This window comes from Lynx rufus, unplaced genomic scaffold, assembly GCF_022079265.1.
Source record: "Lynx rufus isolate CCGP_SWC_20201006 ecotype Redwood Valley unplaced genomic scaffold, mLynRuf1.p SCAF_5, whole genome shotgun sequence".
NCBI classification, from domain to species: Eukaryota; Metazoa; Chordata; class Mammalia; order Carnivora; family Felidae; genus Lynx; species Lynx rufus.
Window position 1 is genome coordinate 46,638,584 of NW_025814867.1, and position 23,416 is coordinate 46,661,999.

Here is a 23,416-nt window from a genome sequence, read left to right on the forward strand (position 1 = left end):
TTGGGGGAAGGGGCTGAGACTAAGGCAAATGTGACTGGAAAGAGTGGTTCTGATGGCGGAGCAGGGCCAGTGTAAGCAAGTTAGGTAGTGAGTATCTGTGCCCACAGGTTCCCACAGGGTACTCTGTGTTTATGCTAAGGGGCAGAGGAGGGAAATTCTTCCTGCCAGGTCCTTAGTTCTGGAGGGTCCTCTCCATAAGCACTGCCTCTCTGGGACATACTCTGAGATGAGCAGCTAACCTCCCCATTGTGTACCTTGGTGCTCTTCAGATCATTTCCATGCTGTATGTCCACCGGCTGTTTGCCCTCCTATCTTTTCTCCAAGAGCAGCCTCAATGCCCTCCAAGCTCTCCCAGGGCCAAACACACTGACCTTCAAAACTCAGGTTTTATGTCCCACTGGTTGCAAGAACTCACAAAATTCGGGCGCTCTTGCTTTTGAAGCCAATTGCTATGAAGATTTATTTTTCTCTGTGTGCTCCCCTGTGTGCTAGTCTGTCTCTCACCCTTCTCCATGACCTTGGCTCCCTCCCCACCACAGTGGCCACACAGACCATGTCTCTGTACTTCATACCTTCTTTGATGTGGACTCTTCTCTACTTTTTGTTGTGGAGTTTGTTCTACCAGTCTTCAGGCCAATTTTATGGGGTATTTGGGATGATCTGATAGTTATCTAGTTGTATGTCTGGAACAAGACTAGGGTCCTTCTACTCCTCTGCCATCTTCCCCCTACCCAGAAGTGATATTCTTATCCTAAATTGATCAAAGACTTTACTAGGATGAATCAGAATTAATATTTCAAAGATCATTTTTTTCGTCTATTTAGTTCATATTAATTATTATTAACTGATTAAACTAACTATTGATATCCTTTTCATTGTTAACATAAATTTTGTTAATTTATTTACTTTACCCCATTCCCAAGACTGCATGGCCACCATGTCTGATTTTCAAGGGAATGATATTTCCTTCCTAAGTATACCCCATGTTCATAATACTTCTTATCTAGATATGAGCAAATATGCATATTTCTGTATCAAGGGATTCAGAGAAGTCAAGATGGAATGAAAACTTGCTAAATAAAAATTTTATATCCTATTCCCCCAAAATATTGAACTTAATCATCTATATTTTAAACAATAAGAAGCAAAATGACTGATATCAACTATGTAATTTTCCTCCAGAACTAGGATATTAAAATTCAGAGGCTATTTTAGAATGAACACTGGTCTCAATTATTTACCAGATTACTTTAATGTATCTTGATATTACCTATTTTTGTTTTATTAACATTTTAGTATCCCTTTGCCGGAAAATGCAGTATTTTGTGTTAGAATAGCAAACAGAAGAGAAACTGGTTTCAACAGCCATTTATAATTGCTCAAAACATTACAATTAACCATATTCTATTTGTTCTCATATATAAACATAATAGAATGGACAGCTAATGACACCTAAAGGAACAAATAATTTAAAATGGTACCTAATAATGTATTGGTGTATATGGCCTAATTACAAGAGAATTGCATCTAGTTCTTACCTGAAACCATTTATCCTCTGGATTATAGAGAAGGAATATTAAAGGCAAGGGGGATCATGAGCATATGATATTGCAGGATTTCGTGGGGGATTTTTATAGACTTTTTTATTTTTTAATGTTTATTTTTGAAGGAGAGAGAGAGTATGTGAATGAGGCAGGGGCAGAGAGAGAGGGAGACACAGAATCTGAAGTGGGCTCCAGGCTCTGAGCTGTCGTCAGCATGGAGCCCGACATGGGGCTTGAACCCATGAATAGTGAGATCATGACCTGAGCTGAAGTCTGATGCTTGATTGACTGAGCCACCCACATGCCCCAAGACTTTATTTTTTTTAGTGCAGTTCTTAGGTTTATCACAAATTGGGCAGAAAGTACAGGAATTTCTCATATACCCCCTGCCTCCACACATGCATGACCTCTCCCATTATCAACATCTCCCACAGAGTAGTACGTTTGTTACAATTGATGAACCTACATTGGCACATCATAATCACCCAATGTCCATAGTTTACATTGGGTTTCACTCTTCATGTTGTACATGCTGTAGGTTTGGAAAAATGTATCATGATATATACTTAGTACCATACAGAGTAGTTTCAGTGCCTAAAAATCCTCTGGGCTCCTCCTAGACATCCCTCCTGACACAATAACCCCTGGCAACCACTGATCTTTTTGCCATCTACGTAGTTTTGCCTTTTCCAGAATATCATATAGGTAGAATCATATAATAGGTAGCTTTTTCAGAGTGAATTATTTCACTTAGTAATGTTAATTTCAGTTTCCTTCATGCTTTTTCATGGCTTGATAGTGTATCTCAGTTTAGCACTGAATAATATTATCTGGATGAACTGTAGTTTATTTATCTCTTCACCTACTGAAGGATATCTTGGTGCTTCCAAGTTTTGGCAGTTATGAATAAAGCTGCTATAAACAAGCAGCAAGTTTTTTTGTGAAGATAGGTTTTCACCTCCTTGGAAAAAAGCCAAGAATGATTGCCGGATAGGACTGTGGTTTTCAACCAGTGGGATTTAGATGGCTAGCGGGAGAAAGAATCATAGTTTAGGGAGACTTTATTCCTCATTGTTTTTATAAAATTTCTAAAAAATTTTTTTTCTCTCAACCTCCAAGTTATTTTCCCGGAAGTCAAAATGCCATTTATAGCCACTTCTACCTGCCAGGGGTTTACCACCTGCTGTTTCTCTGTAAAGCCCTGCACATGGAGTGTTCTTCTTATTCCCACAAGTCAGTACTTCTGATATGACACACCTATTGAAAGCTATATCCTGTGCTTCTTCCCCTTTCTACATCAGCTATGTATGTGTACAATGAGACCAGAATAATTTTGGGAAAACATGGCTTTTAAGAGTCACGAGAGCAGTAACATTTATTCCCCAACACCATTATCTCCATTTCAAACCACAAAAGGAATTATTTTAATTTGTGTTTTAAAGATAGACCAACAGGGGCGCCTGGGTGGCGCAGTCGGTTAAGCGTCCGACTTCAGCCAGGTCACGATCTCGCGGTCCGGGAGTTCGAGCCCCGCGTCAGGCTCTGGGCTGATGGCTCAGAGCCTGGAGCCTGTTTCCGATTCTGTGTCTCCCTCTCTCTCTGCCCCTCCCCCGTTCATGCTCTGTCTCTCTCTGTCCCAAAAATAAATAAACGTTGAAAAAAAAAATAAAGATAGACCAACAAAATTGTTCACTCACCAAATAATGAATTGCTATACCCATTTAATTGATCATAAGTAATGAATAAAATTGTCAAATGTTTGTAACTATATAATTTGTGTAAGATTTGGCATATTTTATCAAATGATTAATGAGGGAAAAATGGAAGATTTAAGAATCACTTCTCTAGGATATTATATGATTATATTTTTTCTTGTCTCTTCAAGATATAATTTTTATCTGAATTGGTGCATATAAAATAAAAAGAGATGGATAGAAAAAAAATTTATGCAGTGAAGGCCTTTTCACACACATACATGCACACACACACACAAATTATGGGGGGAACTCTTTTGGGGATTTACGGTAATAACTTCCTATGGTAATCCATAGGAATTCTAAAAGTTTATATGATGATGAGTTAAGCTCCTAATCTACATCAAAGATATGTATGTAGTTATTAGACTTTGGTATTCACAGTGAATTCATGCAAATGGCTCATTAGAATTTCAGGCCAGACAAACTTATTCCTTTATTAATTCTTTAATCCATTATTTTAATGTCTTTTATTGTGTTAGGCACAGGGATTGCAAAGCCCTGCCCCCATTAAGATATGTCAGTTTGGATTGTTATCCAGACTATAGCAACAAATCCCTAACTGGATTCCTTGCTTCTGCTCCTTCTCACTCATTGTTTTTCACATTGAAGTCAAACTAATTTTTCTAAAATATGGCTATTATTCTACTCAAACCCCTAAGCAGTAAATGGCATCCTGTTGAACTCAGGATAGAAGGTGAAATCCTTAACCTGGCCTTGTGGGTTCTTTATGATCTGAACCCCACTCCCTCTAGTCCTACCACCAGGCAATCTCCCTCTCTGCTCACTATACCACAGTTCCTGGCCTTTTAGGTCCTCATGGGCACCGTGTATTTTCTTTCTTTTAGCCTTTGTTTTTGCTTGACATGCTCAGCTCCACATCCTTGGCTTGGCAAACTCTTGCTTATCCTCAGTTCCAAACTAAAAGATAATTCAACAAAGCAACATTCCCTGAATTGGATCTTCCTATTAGACTCATCAAAAAGAGTCTCCTTCTGACTGTTAAAAACTGAGAACAAACTGAGGGTTGATGGGGGGTGGGAGGGAGGGGAGGGTGGGTGATGGGTATTGAGGAGGGCACCTTTTGGGATGAGCACTGGGTGTTGTATGGAAACCAATTTGACAATAAGTTTCATATATTAAAAAAAATAAAATAAAATAAAATTTCTTAAAAAAAAGAGTCTCCTTCTGTAGTGTATGTATATATATATATATATATATATATATATATATATATATATACACACAGATATTTAATAGAAGTCTGTCTCAAGAGACCAAAACTCAATGAGTGTAGAAATCACATCTATCATATTTACCATAGTGTGTATAGCATTTAGCATGATGCCTGACATATATAAGGCAAGTACTGAAACATTAATTATTAATGTTTGATCAAATGAGTATGTGAATGCTCCAATAGTACCTGGACACATGCGAGCTCCTCTTTTAAGCAAATTAAAATTAATCCACTGATCTTTAATCTGCCTGTCCAATTTCTAAATTGAGATATATGAATATAACTAAAAGAGGGGACTCTTCAGAAAGATTGTCGTAAAGATCTTACAAACCAAAGTAGAGGGGTAGGTAAATCTCTTGATTTCAGCTAAGGTCATGATCTCGTGGTTCTGAGTTCAAGCCCCTTATTGGGCCCTACACGGATTGTGTAGAGCCTGCTTGGGATTCTCTGTCTCTGTCTCTGTCTCTCTCTGTCTGTCTGTCTCTCTCTCTGCCTCTCTCCCCCCCAAATAAACTTTAAAAAAGCAAAAGATGGGGAAAAAAAGTAAAGGAATTATTAGGAAAACAAGTTTAAGTATAGGTAAGTGGAGTAATAATTTTAACAGCTGCACTTATAAATGTTTGCATATTTTAATGATATGTTTTAATACCCTGGACTTTTCGGGGAAGCTGACTGTCTTTCCTTCCAAAACATTACACAGGAAAGACCTCATATTGTATATTCCAGAGCTTCCAGGTCCAAGGCTGCGGCTAGGCTCAGTACTTACATGCCCAAGTTCACTCTTTAGACGTTGAGATCAGTGCAGAATCAGAGGTCCTCCTGCTCACATGAATTCATTTAATACTTGATTCTTAATCCATTTTGCTTCTTCATTAAAAGCAGTTTTTACTTTCTTAAAGAACTTTTGAGGATCGAGGCACTTTCTTCTCATGTTCCATGTCACAGAAATTTGCACTAAAAAGAGTATATTAAAAAAACAAATTATGTGGGTGTACTAAGTGTGATATGTTTTCTGGTTTTACCTGAATTAAAAGTACTCTATATTTGAAGTAAATACAAAAATATGAGCTCTAATTATACAGAAAAACTTTAACTGAAGATCACATCAGCTTGAATCATTATTGTTAATATATGCAATTTTACTTTCCAGATGAATGAATAAAAACTACTTTGATTTCCCATTTATAATTATGTTCAAGTTTTGCTAGTTTGGGTACTATGCAGCCAAATCAAAGCCAAAAACATATTTTTATAAATAATGCATTTAAAGATTACCAAAATGATATGTTAATAGGAACACAATAAACATCTCATAGGAAGTTAATACACATGGGTCTACTCGGTATTATAACTCACAAAGGCCAAGAAGTAATACTATTCTTTAATTATTTTTTCCTTAGAAATCTGCTAAAATGTTATGCTTTTCATTGTAGCTGATGAAACCACATAATTCTTATCCTCCACAGTACAAGTGAAGTACCAAAAAGGATAAAGTAGATAAATATTGTACAATGTTTTTAAAACTATACATGTACATCTAATATGAAAGCAATAGGGAATGGTGCTCAAGATATGATATGTAGAAGTAAAAAACTCTGACATAACAATTAAAGAGGTTTCTTACTTAACTTTGAAAGAATGCTAAAGTTTTTAATAGCAAAGAGGCATCTAGTAGAGAAAAAATCTTGTTTTCTTTTTTAGCATTAGTTTTGACTGTGAAATTAGTCAATCAATGCCTTTGATGTGTCAAGATACCACTGTTTAAAACATTAGATTGCTAAATATACTTTTAGATAAGAGGCATTTAGAGAAAAATTCTATTCGGCTGTATTACATAGATTCAGTGTCGATTTGCATGGTGAAAAATATTGAAATCCAAACCCTCAATGTGGTGGTTATTAGGAGGTGGGACCTTGAAAGGTAATTAAGTCATGAGGTAGAACCCGCATAAATGGAATTAGTGCTTTCCACTCTGTGAGGATACAATGAGAAGTCAGCTGTCTACAACCTGGAAATGAGCTCTCGCCAGAACCTGATCATACTGGTGCCCTGATCTTAGACTTCCAGCTTCTAGAACTGTAAGCAGCCACCTAGTCTATGGCACTTATGTTATAGCAGCCTCAACTGCCTAAGACATCAGGATAGGTTATTTCATTTTCAAATAAAGAAAAACTATTTCTTCTTAAATTCACCTATCTTACTAAGTTCTTTTTATTATATCTTATATTTTCTCAGGTATTACTCTTTGAGTTTCTAGGTATATATTCAAACTTCCTGCAAATAATTTCATCTTCTCCTTTCCACTTTTAATGCCACTCTTCTCTTTTTTTCCCCACTCTTCTCTTTTCTAATTAAGTTGAACATTCTAACAGATCAATATTAAATTTATTGGTAATATTCACAGAGCTGCTTTCAGTATTTTACAGTTAAGCACAATCCATCTTTCTCAGTAATACATTTTTCCCATGTTAAGAAAGTGTTCATCTTTGTTAATTAAAATTTTGTACTAGGAAGAAAGTTGAATTCTAGCAAAAGCTTTTTTAGTTGCAATCTTTGATGACATAAAATGAAGAAAAAATGAACAGATTTCCAAATATTAGCCATCCTTGCATTGCTGAGATCAAATACAATTGACTGGAGTATAACTCAATTAATATGCCTCTGCATTCTATCTGGGATTAATTTATTTACCATTGCATTAATACATGTAAGAAGAACTACTTTGAAAATTTTTTCAGTATCTAACAGAATGTTAAAATTGACATTTTGACAAAGCACCAAGATAAAATATAATGTGCTAGACATTCCTCCATTCCAAAGTAGGTGTTATGCCTCATGCAAGATTTACAATGAAAATATCCCTAAACTGGCAACACAATTCTTAAAGCCCTACACCTTTATTAAGAACTGAAATGTTTGAAATTTTATATTAAAGAGAAGGCTTTGTGAAAAGAAATTCTGAGAGTATTACCAACATGCTAGGAATCTCAATCCTGTAGTAGGGAAGATTTGGACAGTGTCTGATTCTCACCATGAGTATAATGGAGGTTTTGAAGGGACTACTTAGAAGCTTTATTCATGTCCCCCTAGATTTGTGGCTCATGCCTAAAAGAACTCAAGTGATCTTTGAATGAAGGCTGAAACTGGGAAGTTACTTTTTTCTCTGAAAGTAGGTCAAATGTAGGTTAACCATGGTGACTATACATATGGATCCCAAGTAGAAATGTCATTCTGGAATTATTTGTGATCCACCCCAAAGCGTTGCCTTTTAGGGTAAAAAATATCATCTGGAAAGGGATATGGGGTGTCCATCCAGAAGAAAATCCTCTGTGGTGAAGGTAGACCTGACAAAGGAAAGATACTGCCATGTCACCGGAGTTTTAGAAAAAGGCACTCCACAGAGAAATCTTCAGAAAACACACAAAAGTACCCAACATGTAAAAAAAGTTGGCTTTAAATACCTGCATTGTCCAAAATCATGATGATATCTGTCAAGCATGAGTTATCCTACTTGCCTTACCTCTTCTTTCGTACTTTACTCTCCTCCCAACCCCACCCACTCTGATGGTGTTAGATTAAGAGATGCTAAATAGAACAAGAGGTAAAGTAAGAAGGAGGGAGAGACAATTGAGTGCCCTCTCTTCCTCCTGAAAGTAATCATCCCAAAGGAAACTCCGGCTGGAAGGGAAAGAAAAATCAACCTCAAAGTTTTGATCATTTTATGGGACTGGATATTTTAAAGGTTTGCGACATAAAGGAATGGTCAGAAAGAAATAGCATTTAGTTTCACTTGGTAATCCAGGGGGAGAGAAAGGATAATGCTCACTAAATCAGATTTAAAAGAATGGTGAGTCAAAATATGTTTGCTTTTATAATTACATACCAGGACTTCTTCTGGTTCCATGTGCAGTCAAATATATTGTTTTTGTGAGATTTTTGTGTCCATGAAATGCCAGCTTCAAGAAAGTATTTATAAACTTAACTTCTTTCTTGGAGACTTAACAACTATTTTGATAAACACCTAAATCACCTTTGAGGTGGTCATAGGGGATAATCAGTTATTTAGTCTTCCTCTTTTCTTAGAAACCAGTTCTGGTATAAATCACTTTTTAAGAAGGCCTAGCAGCTTATGAGATCTGTAGATCTTATGAGATCTATATCTTTTTGGCCCCTCATTCTTCTTTAGCCTTGCTGCAATATCTTAACTTGGCTATTACTTGCCTTCCAAAGACCACATGAAAAGTACGGTGGCCAAGCAAAGTTAAGTATATGGTCCCTGCTACAGCAAGGGAGAACTTTACCTTGACAGAGCCTTAAAAGTGTCTCAGAGGGGAACGTCAAAGGAAATCTAAGGTTTTAGGGCCTCAGTTGGATCATTATCATTTGAATCTTGAAAGGTAAGAAAACAGCTGTAATCAGGCAAAGTTTATGATACAATGACTTTGGATTGGTGGACATAGCAAGTGAAGGTGAGAGAAGATTCTTTAAGGAAGTCTTGATGAGAAAGCTCAGGGTCTGATTAGTATACTATCTTAGTTGTTCCGTACTCTTGTCTAGGAGGGATAAGTTTTTGTGGAGGCAGTAGCTAAGTGTTTTTGTTTATTCTTAGTACTGTTTACATATGACTAGGAAAGTGTGTTCAATCACAGAATTTTTAGGATGTGTGCAGAAAAATATTTAGGCCCAGTATGGTCTGAACACAGAGCAAAGGACTTGTGTGGGTTCCAGTTGTCAAATTCAGTTCTGCAGATTCAGCTCCTACAAAAGAAGTCTCTTGGAGTTACAAGAAGTTCTGCATCTTCAGTGATTAAGAAAATTGAAAGAATGCACAGAAATGTGAGGTAGATTTGTCTGATTGGCTCCAGAGTGACCGAAGTCTCAGGATTCCTAGGATTCACAAATAGCTTTAGGAATAGCGTATGATGGCCTTAGAGACTTAACCTTTTGCTCACCTTAGAGTTTATCCTTCTTACAAAAGAGCATTTGACTGAGTTGCCTCTTGCTCCCATGGGGGGCATCTGTTAGGCAGAATTATTGCCAAGCTGTTCAGGAAGAGTTGCCCTACTCTCTTTCCAGCGTAGCCCACACAAAAGCGTAAAAACTCATGATAAAATGGAAAGCAAATTAAGATTAAGAAATATAATAGTCCATCTAAAATGTATGAAACCAACTTATAAAATTATTAAAGCCAAATTATAATTCTGTTTTCTGGAATAAAATAAAAACAAAAAAACTTTACATCAGAATGGAGCAGAAAGGTATTATCACTAAATCTATTATGTTAACTGCCACCTTGATATTTTGGTGAGACTAGGCCTAAGGCACATGCCCCCCTTTCTGATCCAGGCAGCTGTGGTCAGGGAAGCCATGTTAATTTCACCTACAGTGCCAAAGTTGAAGGCAGGTCACCTAATAAAGAACCAGTTGGGACCATATTCTACAGAAAGTTTCTGGGAAACTGAGCCCAGTCTTCTTGGTATCCATAGTTTTCAGAGGAATCTATGTATCTATTCTGGATAGTAAAAAAACTCCCTTTCTGGAAGTTTGCTGTAAAGTCTGAATGAAAAGATACCTAATTTATGTAAGACCCAGGTACTAAATTTTACTCAAAACCCTGCAAATTGATCCTACTGAATTGTTACCCTACATTCATAGCATTATTTAAACGATGTTAGTCAACATTAATCCACCATTCATTGTAAATATGATTTAAAGTAACTTAAAGGTGTAATTTTAACTGCAATTTAATACATGTCTGAAGCCATTTTTATCTTTTCCTTAATCATCTCACTCTGAATCAAAAGTATATTACAAAGACATACCTGGAATTTTGTCCATTTACCTAGCACCGGGTTTCATAATAGCAGTACTGCTGACATGTGGGTTGGATGATCATGTGTTATGGGGGCTGTCCTGTGCATTATAGGATGTTTAACAGCACAGTAGATGCCGTAGCAACTGCTCCCTCACCCCAAACCAGTTGTGACAACCAAAATTTGGTCCAGAGTTGCCAAACACACGGGGATGGTGGAGTGAGGGAAACCCTCCCCGGAGAGAACCCCTGCTGTGGTGGAACATGAAGGCTTCCCAGTTTGCACATTCTGCACCACCTGCTATCTAATGCTAGGAAGCTCATTGATTATCTCTGATGACATCTAAGCTAATCGATTCTTAGTTTACCTTTACAGCATATTCCATAATCAAATACATATGGCAGGAAAGAAACAGGGGGTTGAAATGCCTCTAGGAGTATGCTTGTATTTGTTTTCTTCAATTAAAACGTGTTATTTTCCTGCTAGAGGATTTAGATCAATAGTTTCTTCCTCCCTTAGAGTCAGTTATGGGATCTGCATTCTAGTTCATGTCAGTTCCCGGTAGCAAGATCCTACCAAGTCCTATCTGTACAAAACCCTGTTTTCGATGACAAATTTCAGCAGTTTAATAAACTGTCTTACACAAAACAAACCATTTTGAACACAATAAAGGCATTATTTTTGAATTGGAATTTATCTTGGTTTCGGGAGAGGCTGTTATTGGAAAATCACGACTGCAGCTCACTCTAGACCAAACCGTTCGTCAGGAAGAGTCACGAATTTCCCATTTCCCATTCTCTGAGCACTTCTCTCACTCCCAGGGGAATGATTTATGCAGTGGCAGAGCGGGGCTGATTTTCCTCCTGCTTCACTTTCAAATTGCAGCGTGAATAACATTATCAGATCTTTATTGGAGATTCATGAAAATTATACTTAGTTTCTTATTTCAGGAAGATCTTTCACTGAAATGTTTAGCTTTTTAAACAAATCCTGGCATGACTTCATATTTTCAGCTTGTTCAGTAGTACTTGTATACATGGAGAGGGAGAGGGGAGTTGGAGAGGAAACAGAAAGGTAGCAGCCAAAGATGTAGCCTTTTAATGGGCTAGATGCCTCTCAACTACCAAAAAACAAAATCTACAGCATAAACCCTTTGAGATATATTTCACATAAGTAAGTGCAGTGCAATGGAAAGAAAAGTAATTGTGGTAGGCCAGCAAGAAACCTGGCTTCACCCTCTTTTGGAAACATTTAGTGTTTCCTTGTTTTCTTTATTCATAAGTAAGGGTAAATAATTTTCATTAACTTATACAATAAGAATTTATTGAACACCTAGTATATGCCAAACATTATATTTTGTGCTTAGAACACAAAGATAAATGTGAAAGACTTCTATGTTGTCTACATTAATACTAATATATTAATATTAAAAAAGAACAATCTAATAAGCAAAATGTTATGTAAATAAAGCTTGGAAGACAAAATATAAATCAAAACATGAGAGTTTACCAATTAGTGATAATATTCTGTGTATATAAATTGTATGGGATTATACAAATTTATGTGCTTAATTTCCATATGTGAAACTTGCCAAACAAACATAAAACACAGGGAGATTTTAATGCTTTGGTTATTATAGTCAGTACAACATTAATTCAATAATATTTTAGAAATATTTATTAAATTTAAAATGATCATATCCTTGACATAACATTTTCACATCTAGTTACCCTTCAGAAATAAGTGTCAAAGTATGATAACATATGTACATTTCTATATTGTTTTTTAAGTACTCATTTATTTATTGAGAGAGAGAGAGAGAGAGAGAGAGCACACAAGCAGGGGCGTGGCAGAGAGAGAGGGAGAAAAAGAGAATCCCAAACAGGCTCCACACCGTCACCATGGAGTCTGATGTGGGGCTCAAACTCAGGAATCATGAGATCATGACCTGAGCTATCAGATGCTCAATGAACTGAGTCATCCAGACACCTCCATTTCTATATTGTTTTGATAGCTAAGAACTCAAATTTTCATCAGTAGAGAAGCACTATGATAGACCCATTTAATGGAATAACATGAAGCCATTAAACATAATGAGATAGACTTAAACTTAGCAGCATGAAATAATGTTCACAATACACTGATAAATGAAAAATGTCAAATTTGAGAGCAGTCTGTATTGTCTGATATCTTTCTGTAAAAATAGAATAAAACACTATTAGTAATATGTATAGAAAAAAATCTGAAGGACTGGATAGCCAGAAACTAATGGGGGAATATGGAGGACTTTTATTCACTTTATTCATTTCCTTAGCATTTGGATTTTAACTTTTGCTTACTTTTATAATTATAAAAATATGGCAATATAAATTTCTATGTCACTAATATTGTCTTCATAGGATTTGACATTAAAAAAAGTATAGGTCAATTTTCTTCTGTTTTTATACCAGTGAGAACTTTTAAGCTGAGTAGCACTAACATTCTTAAACATTGCCATCCCAAGTTGTTCCTTAGTTTTTAATTAGTCATTCCTTGGAGAAAACATGAGCTGCCAATGAGTAAACAAAAATGATTTAAGAACTCACATCATAAGATTTACACTTGTGGAGTATTTGACATCTTTCCCTCCCAATTTACCAGAGTTTAACATTTTTCAGGTTCATTTTTAAATAACTGTTTTTATGTATAATTGCATTGTAAATAACTCTGATGAATTATTGGAAAATTTTCCTTGGCCTCTTTTGTGTTTTTTTTTTTTCCCATGGAATTTTATCTCTTTGACTTAATTAGGTTGGAAAAAGAAATGTAAGTTAGTTAACTGTGCTTAACCCACGAAAACCTCGTCTAGTTGGGTAGTTGCTATATCAGTTACAGGATATGAGATATTATCACGTCAAAATGTCCTGAAACTGAGCAAGCTGTATATATAGGCCAAAACAACTAGTTCAGAAATCTTTAAAAAATCTTTATATGTCATTAAAATGTCAGCCAAGGTATATTTCCATATAGAATACATGATAACATCAACATTTCCTTAGCCTTTATTGCATATTTTGTTTATTTCATATTAATACATGATACAGGCTTCAGGAAACTTGGCTAAAGTTGACTAAGGACAACACTCTTTCACTACAGAGAGTTACATGTAAAATTTCCTTATGAATGTAGTAATCTGATGCATTGTATTCCAGTCTAAAGACCATACAGAGGGAAAAAATGCATGAAAGGCACTTTTTGACAAACTACAACAAATCTAAATTATGCAAGGTAAATTGAACAAATTGTATAGTACTTTGTGATGCTCTTTACAAGCTCATTACATTATCGTCTTTAGTATCAGTCATGTTATCTTGCCATTCTTTAGCCAATTAGGTATAGAAGAGTAGAACTTAAATGTTATAGAGTAAATAATAGAATGTAGTCATTAGTCATTGGAATGAAATATTTATACACTTGTCTATGTAAGGAACATCACCAGTTGTACCTTTACGGTGACTCAGGGTCAAATCAAAATATATGTGCCAGTGCCATTATGTGCATTGCTAGATATTTAGATAAAGGCAAAGTTGAATTTTAGTAAAATTCTACTTTTTGAATAAAGCAATCATACTTAAACTCTTAAATGCATTGTTATTTTTCAGTGGTCACTTTTCAGTCCATTCAGTTGTCACTTTTCAGTCCCTACATTATAGCCCAAGGGTCTTATTGGAACTCATTGGTAGCGTAAATGTAGCTTTACCAAACCTGGTATTTGGCCAAACAGAACAGGTTCCTAGCCTGTACTTGGAATTTAAAAATTGGTGGTAGCTATAAATAAATAAATAAATAAATAAATAAATAAATAAGGCATTCCATTAGAGAGTAGAGCATGTAAAAAGATTTGGAATGAAGAGAAAAAGATTCAGAATGGATTGAACTCAGAATTCTTTATCTTTAATTGATTACCCTAACATATCTCCATAGGGCAAAATCAGATTACAAATTTATATTTTCATTTTGTATTTCTTGAAATCATAAGGCTCTTAGTATTATTATTTTCTTGTCACTTGAGCTATTATTACAGCTATTTTTTGGAAGCCAGTAGCAAAATAACATATTGTTAATTATTACACACACTTGCTCTATGTGCAAGTCTTTTTAAAATTAGTTTATTAATTTATCCATTGATGAATGTTTTGTATTTCTAATATGAAACTGGGTTTATTCATAATTATAAGTTGAATAGCTATAAATGCTGAAAACTCATGTTTACATAGTAAGTAGATGGGAATTGTGGCAGCATTGACATATAATTGAACTAATTTAATCTCAGTTATATGGCAGAAAACACTGTCATCAATATTTATTTTTAATGTTAAGCTAAATGCCAAGTAGATCCTGCTTCAATTTAATTAAGAGCAATTTAGATACTATCTGATTTCTGAAAAGATCAGTTACCCAGTCATTAAATACTCATTTGCCCAACACCATCATCAGTCTTCCCATGGCCACTTTGTTTGACATGGAGAAGGTTACACTTTTGGCCAAAGCCCCTTAGTAAGGTCACTGTTAGAGGAGACATAGAATTTGTCTTTTATTATTTGGGAAAGGGTGATTATGAAAAGAGAGGTAACACTGAGAACCAGCATATGCCAGATGGATTCACTTTAGGCATAAGCATTTTTTAAAATCTCAGATATTCTATAAAAGATCAATTTTAGGAAGCTGAGAATTGGAAATTAACTACTTTAAAGCCACCCACCTCCAAATATCATTAGGAAAGCCTTCATGCATTCTCCCTCTGAGCCTAAGGGTGTTCTGGTTTGAAGGGTACAGTCATTTTAATGTTCTGGATTAAGGTCAAGATTTCATGTACAGTTCCCTTCCTCACATGAGTCCAAGGACTTGTCACCTGCCCCAGTTTCCTACCACACAGCCACAGCACCCATTCACTTACCATTCTTGTTTTCTGTACTTTGTATATTGTTAGCACCTGAGGATCTTACTTTCTTCCCCGTGTGTTCAACTACACATTTGAAAAAATTTTCATTATAGTTTGCTAGCATTCCTGTATTGGGAAAATTCTTAAGTTATCTTAGTGTACCATTCCATTTTACTAAAAAGTTTGTGGGGCACCTGAGTGGCTCAGTCAGTTAAGCACCCAACTTCAGCTCAAGTAGTTCATGGGTTCAAGCCCCACATAAGACTCTGTGCTGACAGCTCAAGAGTCTAGAGCCTGCTTTTGGATTCTGTGTCTCTCTCTCTCTTTGCCCCTCCCTGCTTGTGCTCTGTCTCTCAAAAATAAATAAATGTCAAAAGGTTTTTTTTTTTAAGTTTGTTTAATCTAGAAACCAAAATTTTCAGAAATCTCTGTATGGGAGGGGCTTATGGGTACAGTCTGGCTGGAATGGAGAAAGTGGTCTTTACTGTGTAGTGTGCACACTGTGATTTTTTTCTTTAGGCTGTATATTATACACCAATACATATAGAAAATTTTCATGGTGCTATTCATGCTTCCATAATATTTAGAAACTATAAGAATATGAAGGCAGGGGTAGGAATGGGGGGAGGTAAATGAAGGTAAAAACACCCTACCTAAGACATTCCATGATACCTCCACTCACTATAAAATGCCAAAAAATAAAGCTAACACTTTAATAGCTACACCAAGAATTATACAGTGAATGTGTTATCTAGAGAGGCATTTAGTAAACACTATTTGATATGGATGAATTATAAATACTATGAGTTGTTGGAAAAGAGCATGTGCAAGACAATTGATGAATAAGTTTGCTCAGTACTAAATAATGTAATAAGAATTTGCATAGCTTTATAGTGTGTATCCTTTGAGTGCAAGACAAAAGCCTTTTTAAAAATTTGTTTATTATATACCATTTATCAAAAAAAAACAGGTGTATGGGATTGCTTAATACTGTATCCATATAGCTATTTTCAAATTACTTGATAGGGTTTTTAAAGAAGATATTCAAATAAATAAGTACACAAATAGGAAAACAAAACAAAATAAAATAAAACATAGTAAACTAACTGGAGGGAAACATCATCATTAAACTTGTTCAGTCAGAAAATTTAATCCAGCTAATTTTGCCAATGTAGGGGATATAACCAAAGTTTGGGATGGGGTTAGAAGATGGCAGAGAAAGAGATAAGCCTTTGGGCTGCCCTCTGTACTTACCTGTTAACCACAGGGGTTCTGGGATTACCCTACTCTCTCTTTGATGTGGAATTCTGGAATTCTCAAGGATAATGAAAGGATTCCTAGAACTATGTAGATGGGCAGTGAGCAGGATTTTCATTGCTCCCTGAAGCACTCTATGATTTTCATCAACTTTACCTAAGAATAAGCCCTATTTTCAAAGATCTTTTTGTGTTGTAAAGTGTGGTTGTATTTATTTTATTTATGGTTTTTGTTCACAAGCACTACGATTTCAGGGATTTGTTACTGCCCATTTTAGCTTGGCGATAATTCTTTATGAAACAAACCTTCCTTATTGAACAAACTTCTTTTTTTTTTTTAATTTTTTTTTTCAACGTTTATTTATTTTTGGGACAGAGAGAGACAGAGCATGAACGGGGGAGGGGCAGAGAGAGAGGGAGACACAGAATCGGAAACAGGCTCCAGGCTCTGAGCCATCAGCCCAGAGCCCGACGCGGGGCTCGAACTCCCGGACCGCGAGATCGTGACCTGGCTGAAGTCGGACGCTTAACTGACTGCGCCACCCAGGCGCCGCTTGAACAAACTTCTTGACCATTCTTTGTGATATGCCCACCTTGAAATCACACAGCCCCTTCTGGGTCATGATCTAGATCCTCAGGATCTCGGAATTTCATGTCCAGTGGTCCTGACTTTTCTTCCAGGCTTTATCCCATCAAAGGCAGACTGAACCATTATGTGTAATCCCTAGACCCAAGGCGGTAGAGTTGAATAGGGAGTCCACATGTACAGGAAAAAGTGGGATGGTATTTGGGGTGTGATACAAAGAAAAGCGGGACAGGCTTCAGGCCAAGTGCTGGCTCCCTCTCTCCCTGCTGTGCTCTGGTACGGGACTCCCATACCAGAAAAAAATCCAAGTTTCCTGAATTGAACCTGGCCTTCCAGGTCATTACGAAGACGTATTTGTCAAGTGGAAGGAGGGTACCTATTTTATTTGATAATTTATTAGGTTGAATTGTTACCTTTAAATATTTAGATATATAGTATTAGAACTTGCTATTGGTGGTTGTTTGTTGTTTTTACTTTTTTCTTTGGCCTGGGTCCCACATTAGATAAAGCTAGGCTACAGACATCCCTCACAGCCGCAGCAGCCAGAGCCTCCTGATGAATCAGGACATTCATATGCATTCACAAATAACCAAGTGCAAAGCAGTGTTTTCCACATGAATATTTACAGTGCAAAGTCAATCTATGGTGGAAAAATGTCTCGGCCTGCTTACCTTCTACCCCCAAAGCAGAACTTAAGACTAAAGCTTTTGTGACACTGAATTATTTCAGAATGTGACCTCAAAAAGTAGAGAACTGAAAAAAATGACACAGAAATGAAGGGAAAGGCAATCTAAAGCTGTAGTGATGAGCTGGTTTTCTGTGGGCTCGGTTCCGCTCAGTCCTGCAAGCTACTGGGTAAAATGTGTCTCAGAACCATCCATCCAAGGAACATTACAGAGGAGTATTAGTTTACTGGCTCACAGCCCTCCAGTATATTAACTCCTTTGCTCTTTCAGATTGGTGTTAGTATGACTGAGCAGTTTCTGCAGCCTGGAGAAGTCCCACTTGGTGGAAGCAGAGAAGGTTAGGGGAAGAAAGTAAAGACATGCCCTGTTATGGAATGAGGTCCTGTCAGGTTGTGTCTGTAGGCAGCTGACTGCATAGAAATGGCTAGAGTAACAAGGTAGGGTGAGAGGAAATGAGGTAGGTGTAAGAGATTTCTGATAGCCTTCCTTCAGGGCGGAACTAGCGAGAATAGCGATTATGTTTAAACTGTGCTCCATAGAATGGGCAGACAATAGCAGTTGGAAATGGAGAATATAGTCATTTCCTAGGGCTGCTGTAATAAAACACCACACGTTGGGTAGCTTAAAACACCAAAAATGTATTCTCTCATATTTCTGGAAGCTGGAAGTCCACAATCAAAGTGTCTATAGGGTTGGTTTTTTCTAAGGGTTTTTTCATGAGGGAGAATCTGCTCCATGTCTCTCACCTGGCTTTTGGTGATGGTTGGCAGTCATTATAGATACATCACTTCTCCCTGTGTGTTTGAACCTTCTTATGGCCATTGTCTTATGAGTAAGCGCACAAGTCATGCTGTATTAGTGGCCCACCTACCCTAACTAATCACATCTACATTAACCTTATTTCAAAATAAGGTCACATTCTGAGATACTGGGGGTTATAACTTCAACGTATCTTTTGGGGGGAACACAATTCAATCCATAAGAAAGGAAGATCATCGTAGGCTGAAGCAATTTAGGAAAATTATGTAGGAGCTTAAAACTATTCAGGAAAATTCAGTAAAATGCTATTACTGGAACTTAAGTGAGACAGTGGAAATAGAGAAGTTAAACAAAGCATGGATCAGACCATTACAGTTTGGAATGCACCAGTGAGGACACTGGGCTTGGTCCTACAGGGAGCCCTCGAAACCCTGTTTGCAAAGGATAGTGCGGTCTGTGTTCACTTCTGCAGGCTCAGGTATTAGGGATAGGGACTGGAGAAGATTCCATGAATATTCCTTTTTATTTTTCATGTTTTTAAAAAATAAAGTTCTTTCTTCAGCACTCTTTGTAACATTTTTTAAGTTCTAGAGTATATTGACAATGGTATTAACATTTAAAAACAAACTCCTGAATACTTCTGCTTCAGAATCGTAGATCCCCTTTCATAAAATAATGTTACAAAAGATCACTACTGCTTCCACGTGTTTCTGTTTCTTAACATCAAGGTCAGCAATGCAAAGAAACAATAATGACATGACAAATTTGAATTGTAATGTAAATGTAGCATATTAGTAGTACTAGTATATTACATTAGTATTAAAGCATTGTTTTCACATTTAGAACTATTAGAATTTTTAAAATATGTGCTTTATAATCTCAGAGCAAAGGCACTGAAAAAAAAAAGCAACTAAGAAATATCCACAGAACATATTGTTACTCCAAATTAATTCCAGTGGGTTAGACATGTGGTGACTGATTCCAAGTGCCTTGAGTATCTATAGAGTGATAGTTTGTGCTCACAACTCGCAGGAACCTGAAGTCTATGAGTTGAAAGACAGGAAAACACAATCAAACTTGGCTCCTTTGGTATCTTGGAGACAACGTGACTCTATGAGCTCGCCTCTCTTAGGCTTTCTGAAGTCAGTCTACGTGGTTGGAAACGGGAATGCCTACTCTTTATGCAGGTTCTGGCTTACAAGTACTAAACAATGAAAGCAAAGAAAGGGACTTGGTGTTCAAAGGGCTAATCCACATGTGAGCTTGGCTTGCACAATAATAAGGGAGCCATTTCCATATCATCACAGGACCAAGAACAGCCAGGCTTTGACAGGGCATCGAAAATGTCCGGCCTCTTGCTGGTACCCATTCTACTCTTGTCACAGACATTGAAGCAAGTGGGCTTGGATAAATACAAAACTGGGCCTCACGTGGTGCTCCTCCATTACACACATGTCAATATGTGGAGATTTCCGCCTGAGAGGAAACCATGGAAAATGGAAATTCAACATATGGTCAATGAGGGCTGCAAAAATCATGGAGAGGAACAGTTGCACCCCTGAGGCTTTCAGCGGCACTCCTCCGTAATTGCTTAATTGAAATTTTATTCCTTTCATTCAGCCTCGCAGCAGGAGTGAATCTACAATTACAAAGCAAGTTTTGATATTTCATTCCTGCCCTTTATACCAATGGGTGAAGAACGGGCATTAATTAAGGGATCGCTACAAAACAAATTGCTCTGGAAGGGAAGAAAAGGGAGAGATGTGAAAGTGTGTATGAATGTAATTAAAAGAGGGGAATGCAGAAGCAACATAGAAAATTTTTGTTTTTTTGTTTTTTTCTTCTGTATTGGTAACAGCAACATAGGAAAATAATTTTACTGAAAATTTGTGGGTAGATTAAAAGGACATTAATTATAGTGAAAAAATGTTTTTTAATCGGTCATAGTTCAAACTTTACAGGCCAAGTGACTTGAACAATTCAGGTCACTCCTCAGACCCTCAGATACGGTACAATGTGGGTAATAACTGCAAATTGTTATACTTTACAGGGAAAGTATGAGAATAAAGTGAGATACTACAGGGAAAAGCATACTGCAAATTGTAAAGCTCCTGTGCTCAGGAAATTGCATGATTGATTCAGAGAAAGATTTAACCATTCGTTTATTTTCTAATAGTGTGAGGGAGGGAAGTAGGAGCTGAGAAGCAATCAGCATACTCCTTATTAGTACTCTAACAGAGTTTAACTTTCCAAAACTAATATGTGAAAGAGAAACTCAGTCCTTCTGCCACCAGCAATTAGCCACAGGAATTATAATGGGATTGAAACTTTAAGGTGCTTCTGGAACTTATTTAGATATGTCCTCAGTATGAGTAACTGGAAATAGGGTTGAATTGGCAGTGTCTTGTGCCAAATCTCTGGATCTTAAACTATTAAGAATATAAAATTATTGTTTTTATTTGTGAATAATCTAATGAGATTAGTGTGCAGCTCTCATTAGTCTCCAAATGTTCAAAGGCAACATCTGCAAGTAGTTCTGTGAGTCACGTTGGAGTTTAAACAATTTTCCCAGTTCCACTAAAAACAAGTAAGCTCTTAGGGAATGGAAAAAAGGAAAAGTAGATTTAGATGAACAATAACTGATAGGGCCAACTAGGAGAAAATAGACTCAGGCAACATAAGTCTCTTTTTTTTTATCATTATAAATATATCCATGGTTTGAAGACCATAAGAAGCAAATAAATATAAAATAATAATCAAAGATCACATTGTTCACATTTCTATCCATGGCAGAGCCAACTGGATCCCTACATGATATCCATTCTTGCTTTCTGCTTTAAGAGCAAACAACGAGTATTATTTGGAGCAGTGATATGCCCAACAAAAATATTTTATTTCCCACTCTTCCATATATGCTAAAGGTTTCAACATGACTAAACCCTGACTAATGAGTTAGAAGTTGAAAGTTTTGGGAAGAGACTCCTAGTATGGTCAGTTCCTTAAGGGATAATATTTCCCTTTGGCTTTATTTTCTCTTCCCCTTTTTTGCTGTCTGGTAATGGATGGGGAAGCTGGGGCCACAGCAGCTGTTTTGAACAATGGTTGCCTTCAGGGTAGAATTTAACCAACACTGGGTTAAGTTCAGTTTTATTTTGGGTTAAAGAAAAAAAAATATGACTTTTAAAATCTTTTCACACATTTTTTTCATACAGACCACCTAATCTTAACTGATGTGCAACAACTACAATATAAGTTCCTTGGAAGCAGAGGCCTTTTTCATTTTGTTCAGAGCCCAGCACACAGGCAAGCCCACAGAGGTTCAAAAATATCTGTTGAATCTGAATGTCTAATACTGACTTTTTCCCTTTTATATTTTCTTGAATAATTCCTTTCTACCTCTCCTCTTTTCTACTTTTTATACCATAATTTCCTAAAATATTTCCTCCATTGCCTTTTTGCTTCCTCTTCCATCAGTCTTTGTTCCTCATATTTACCGTTGTAGTTCACGTGTTTCTTCTTGTTTAGATGAAAGTCTGTCCCAATGAAAAAGGAACAAAATATAAATCCAAAAGAAATGATGATTCTTCTTTCAAATTTGGTTTAAATAGAAACCAGCATGGTGGGCTACTTTGTATTTTTTTTTTTAATTTAAATACAAGTTAGTTAACATACAATGTCATCTTGGCTTTAGGAGTAGAACCCAGTGATTCATTTCTTACATATGACACCCAGTGCTCATCCCAAGTGTCCTCCTTAGTGCTCATCACCCATTTAACCCATCCCCCCTCCCACTTCCCCTCCAGTAACCCTCAGTTTGTTCTCTATTGTTAAGAGTCTCTCATGGCTTGCCTCTCTTTTATGTTTTTATCTTATCTTTCCTTCCCTTCCCCTAAGTTTATCTGTTGTGTTTCTTAAATTCCACATATATGTGAAATTATGTGATATTTGTCTTTCTCTGACTTATTTCACTATAATATTTCCCTTTGGCTTTATTTTCTCTTCCCCTTTTTTGCTGTCTGGTAATGGATGGGGAAGCTGGGGCCACAGCAGCTGTTTTGAACAATGATTGCCTTCAGGGTAGAATTTAACCAACACTGGGTTAAGTTCAGTTTTATTTTGGGTTAAAGAAAAAAAATATTATAATATTTTATAATTTATATTTTATATTTTTTATAATTTTATATTTTATTATAATACACTCTAGTCTATCCACATTGTTGCAAATGGCAAGGTTTCATTTTTCTGAAATAAAAGCAATAATGAACTATTGGGACCTCATTAAAATAAAAATCTTCTGCACAGCAAAGGAAACAATCAACAAAACTAAAAGGCAACAACAGAATGGGGGAAGATATTTGCAAATGATATATCGGACAAAAGGTTAGTATCCAAAATCTATAAAGAACTAACCAAACTCAACATCCAAAACACAGTAATCCAGTGAAGAAATGGACAGAAAACATGAATAGACTTTTCCAAAGACATCCAGATGGCTAACAGACACATGAAAAGAATATCACTCATCATCAGGGAATTACACAGGAAAATAAGAATACAGTTCTTATTACACAGGAAAATAAGAATACACTTAAAGAATACAGTTTTATCTTCCTAAATGTAAAAGAAACCTTTCCTACATCCTTACAAATATTGTATAATGGTATTATGACCAAAAGACAAAGATTCAAATTTCATGGTCACTGTGAATTTAAGAACTTCGAAGTTTGTATTTTGAGTGAGTCAGTGGGGGATAGCTCATGAGAAAATGACAAATCAAGTTGAAGAGTTGGTCTCAAGGTTAAAATTCCCAATTAAGAAACAAATGTCACCTCCTAAATTTCAAAATAAAATTATAAA

The 23,416-nt window shown here is 36.3% G+C and overlaps 1 long non-coding RNA gene across 7 annotated transcripts in view; it reads right to left on the reverse strand.

Moving 5' to 3' along the window:
- The window catches only part of LOC124526357 (uncharacterized), a 102,336-nt gene that overhangs the window by 39,190 nt on the left and 39,730 nt on the right, over positions 1-23,416 (reverse strand). For 6 of the 7 annotated variants that reach the window (XR_006965649.1, XR_006965645.1, XR_006965647.1 and 3 more), the window contains one exon: positions 5,305-5,492. This is a non-coding gene — a long non-coding RNA (uncharacterized LOC124526357). Of the gene's footprint in view, positions 1-5,304; positions 5,493-18,394; positions 22,093-23,416 lie in introns of those variants that run through there. The other variant, XR_006965646.1, reaches the window with a different exon arrangement.